This window comes from Rutidosis leptorrhynchoides, chromosome 4 (genome assembly GCF_046630445.1).
Source record: "Rutidosis leptorrhynchoides isolate AG116_Rl617_1_P2 chromosome 4, CSIRO_AGI_Rlap_v1, whole genome shotgun sequence".
Taxonomy (NCBI): domain Eukaryota; kingdom Viridiplantae; phylum Streptophyta; class Magnoliopsida; order Asterales; family Asteraceae; genus Rutidosis; species Rutidosis leptorrhynchoides.
Window position 1 is genome coordinate 497,832,301 of NC_092336.1, and position 4,419 is coordinate 497,836,719.

The 4,419-nt window shown below is 35.3% G+C and overlaps 1 pseudogene; it reads left to right on the plus strand.

The window, feature by feature from the left end:
- Positions 1-3,106, plus strand: part of LOC139904291 (parthenolide synthase-like) — a 34,158-nt pseudogene extending 31,052 nt beyond the window's left edge.
- Positions 3,107-4,419: the final 1,313 nt, after the last annotated feature.

A 4,419-nucleotide genomic window follows, 5' to 3' on the forward strand; every position in this document is an offset into this window, starting at 1 on the left:
TTTTGTAAGCTAGTACCTACGACCTTATTTGGGGCCTCTTGATCGACGACCGTTATCGGAGGTGGACTTAATCACTTGGCCACCCCGCTGACATCATCATGTCGGCCAGGGTTATTCACGGTAGCCGGACCGGAGACCCACGTTCTAAGCTCCTTAAACCCCCCTTTATATATTGAGCAGGCATATTAAACCCTACGGTTAAAATATGCATGATCAATGCGCAAGATTTTAGTATCTGATATGTTTGGTCCTAAAAAATCTAAATTTCATAACCGTGTCTTGTCTGTGGAGATAGACAACATGGTTGAATCTTTATCATTATATCCTTCAAATACAGCAGTTAACATGAATAAAGTGATGTTGGAAACTTTATCAGGGATGATTTGTAAGGTGGGATTTGGTATCAAATACAGTGAAGAACCACTTAAAGGGTTGGATTGGGCAAAAATGCTTGAAGAAGCCATGGTAGTAATGAATGGGTCTCTTGTAGATACTTTTCCATTGTTCGGTCAAATTATCGACTATTTTAGTGGATGGACAGATAGGCTGGAGAAGTGCTTTAGCGATCTCGATGCCTACATTGAATGGGTTATCGACGAACATTACAAGTGTACCAAAGAAAACAAAAGTGACATCGAAAAGGATTTTCTTCATTCGATACTTGAGATATCAGAATTTCATAACGCTTCTGATTATCGATTGAACAAACAAGATGTCAAAGCACAGTTAATGGTAATTAAGTAAAGACAAAATTACGCTCGTCATCCTTGGACTTGTATCCAGTCTTCTTAGGTCATCCTTAAACTTTTTTTTTTTGCTGGCGTCGTCCCTAAACTTGTACTTTGTAACTACGGTCGTCCCTCCGTTTACATTCCGTCCATTTTTTCTATTATCCTCAAGCATGTGCAATTCACGTGAGGGTATTTTAGTCTTTCTTTCACTTTTCATTTAAATAATTTAATTTAATTTTTTATATTCTTTTTTTCTTCTTTAAACTACATTTTCTCTTTCATTTCACCTCCTCACCTTGTTTCTCTCTCTAAAATCATCCCCATTTTTCTCATAAAATCAAAATTTATTCTCCCATTTCATTCCTTCAATTTGTTCCTTCAAAATTTAGATGACAAATTCGGACTGATTTTCACGATTAAATTTGGTGTTCATCGATATCAGACCGGAAAAATGCGATTTACAAAGAATAACAATGGTGGTAGCCCGCGAAGAAACATAGCCATGGCGGTGACTGGCGGCAACAAACCAATTTACATTTCTAGATCCGGTCAGTTTGCTTCGATTTTCTGTCAACAAATCGATGGGGGTTATTGAGTTGGTTGCGATTTTGATTTTGGGGTTACAGATCCGGATTCAACTTCATCATCGCCGTCCTCCGTGGCCACCATCGATGATGATGGCTGTTAAAGATAGCTGCTCTGCCAGCGGTCGATGATGGTGGCGGCCGTCGATGTAGTTACTTGATTTTGGGCATCCACCCCTACCCTGGTATTGTACTTTCTGTATTTCGTTGTAATTGTATTTTGTTGACTAGACTTAAACTTTATAGATGTTTGATGCGCCGACATTTTTTCTGGGTTTTTATATTCATATATTAATTTCTTAATTTTGTGTATAAAGGGGTTTAATATTGCTGTGGATTTTTAATTGTTGTCAAGTAAAAAAGATAAATTTGTGTATAAAGGTGTTTAATACTGCTGTGAATTTTTTTAACTATGTTTTTTTTATTATTATTTATGCATTGATTGAAGAGTGGGATTGAATATGGATGGGTTTTAATTTTGAATTTATGTTGAAGATAGAAGACTAAAGATAAAATAAGAGAGTGGAGAAGAAGATGTGGGAAATATAAAAATTAGATATAAAGAAAAAATTATGTCCGTCGTCCCTCAACTTGTAATTCGTATTAAAAGGAGTAAACGAGTGAAAAAGACTGAAATACCCTCGCATGATTCGCACATGAGTCAGTTTAATAGAGAAATTGGACGGAATATAGACGGAGGGACGACCGGAGTTACAAAGTACAAGTTTAGGGACGACGCTAGTAAAAAAAAAAAGTTTAAGGATGACCTTAGAAGACTGGATACAAGTTCAGGGACGACGAGCGTAATTTTGTCTTAAGTAAATATATAAATATATCTAATTGAGTGCAAACTATATACATGTTTTCTTTGAACGACATTATCGGCATCACCCAGAGGAGACTTAACCACCTTCACGATCATATGCCACCCACACACTCGTTAGGAGAAAACCCAAATCGCAACAACCCCGGCAGTACAATTGAAGGTTGGAAAAACCCCTTCCGAGAAGCTAATTGCTGGTAATACCAATTAGATCCCAGCCCTTGAAATCGAACATGCGCCTAGTTGAGGACAAACAGGCCGCCCCCTCGTATACCACTCAGGCAATGCCTCGGTGGTGCAAACTATATACATATGTTAATTACTAATTAATGTGATTAAACTTTCAGGATGTACTTACAGGAGGAATTGATACAACGGTGGTGACAGCAGTATGGGCAATGTCTGAGCTTGTTAGAAACACTAGAGTGATGAAAAAGTTGCAAAATGAGATTCGGAATTATAGTGGAAAGAGACAAAAGGCGCATGAACTTGACGTCACACAAATGTCATACTTGAAAATGGTGGTGAAAGAAACCCTACGATTGCACGCGCCTGCCCCATTGTTGGTAGCTCATCAAAGCTTAACACATACTAAAATTGATGGTTACGACGTCTATCCTGACACAACCGTTTTGATAAACTTTTGGGGAATAGGACGAGATCCAAACGTTTGGGGTGAAAATGTGTTAGAATTTTATCCAGATAGATTCGAGAATCTTGATATCGAATATGGAAAAGGAAATTTTGAATTGATCCCTTTCGGAGGTGGGAGAAGGTCTTGTCCAGCAATGAACATTGCTCCATCAAATGTAGAGTCTTTGATAGCAAACCTTGTTTACTGGTTTGATTGGGGAGTTCCTCAAGGGCTGAAAAATGAAGATTTGGATATTGAAGGTGAAGGCACCCTTATTGTAAGAAAGAAATTACCTCTATATCTTGTGCCCACCAAGCATAATTGGGAGGATTAATTATATCATAATGATCTGTGTTATCAGTTTAACAGTATCTAGATGATCACCAACTTCTAATCATGATCTAATTGTTTGTTCAAGTTCTAAGTTCGTGAATAAATGTATGTGTGTAAACTATGCACGTATGAAGTATCATTAATGTTATTTCCTTTTACTAGGTTACTCTTATATGCCATTTGGTTGGCAAGTGTTGGATTTCCTTTTAAATCATTTGTACTGTTTGATCTTCAAATCCGTTAATGTTATTATGTTTTTTCGGGGAAATAAAGTTAGAAGTAACGTAAATAAATTGTCTAACATCTTACCATGAATAATTATTTTTTCCATATGAAATATGTTCGCTAGCCTGATACGGAGTATTTGATTCGATTTACCCGTCCGAAAATAGATATTGATAATTTATGAATATAAAACGATAAAAAAAGTTGTATAAAATATAAGGGTGATGATTCGTACACCACCTATTTTTAGCCATACACCACCAAACATGCTTTATAGTGTTGTACTGTACAACCCTGTGAAGCACATTTGGTGGTGTACGGTTAAAATTAGGTGGTGTACGAATCACTCCCCAAAATATAAATGTATGCTAATTTAGTGATTTACTATCATCCTATCTTTTATTCATACCATTAAGCCTTCTCAATAGAATATATGACAAATGAAAAAAATAAGATATATGTTTCGAGAAGAACATTTGTGGATGACACATCTTAGTATATAAGAAGGTATATTATGATGAAATGATGAGAGGAATATTTATTTCCCTGTGAAATATATAGACCCCCATTTGAAAGTAATCGAAAAATTGGCCATCAGTAAAACTTTATAATAGAACACCTAAATTATTAGTTAATTACAACCTAGGCATAAACAAAGGTACAAATGTATAAGACGCCAAACAAATGACACAAGAACGTGGATATATATACAAAGGAGAATAGTGGGATACACCATTTCAAGAGACTGCAATTTATTGATGTTTGTTATTTGTAAGTTTGTCTTTTACAGAGAGTTATGTTTGTTTCATTGTTAAAAGACTTTATTGACATATTAATTTGCTATAAGATATTAAAATGGTTTTCTAAAGGTTAAGTGTACACATATATATTTATTTATATTCATGCATTCACAATATGCATTTGGTGTTACATTCTATGTCATAAATTAATAAAACCAGACCACATGAAAAAGAAAAAAGAAGCTATAACATATACATGTACACATCTCTAATATATTTTTTAAGAAATTTACTTTCCTCCAAACTAGAACTAATATTCATCAATCTTGGAATTGATTGATACCCTGAC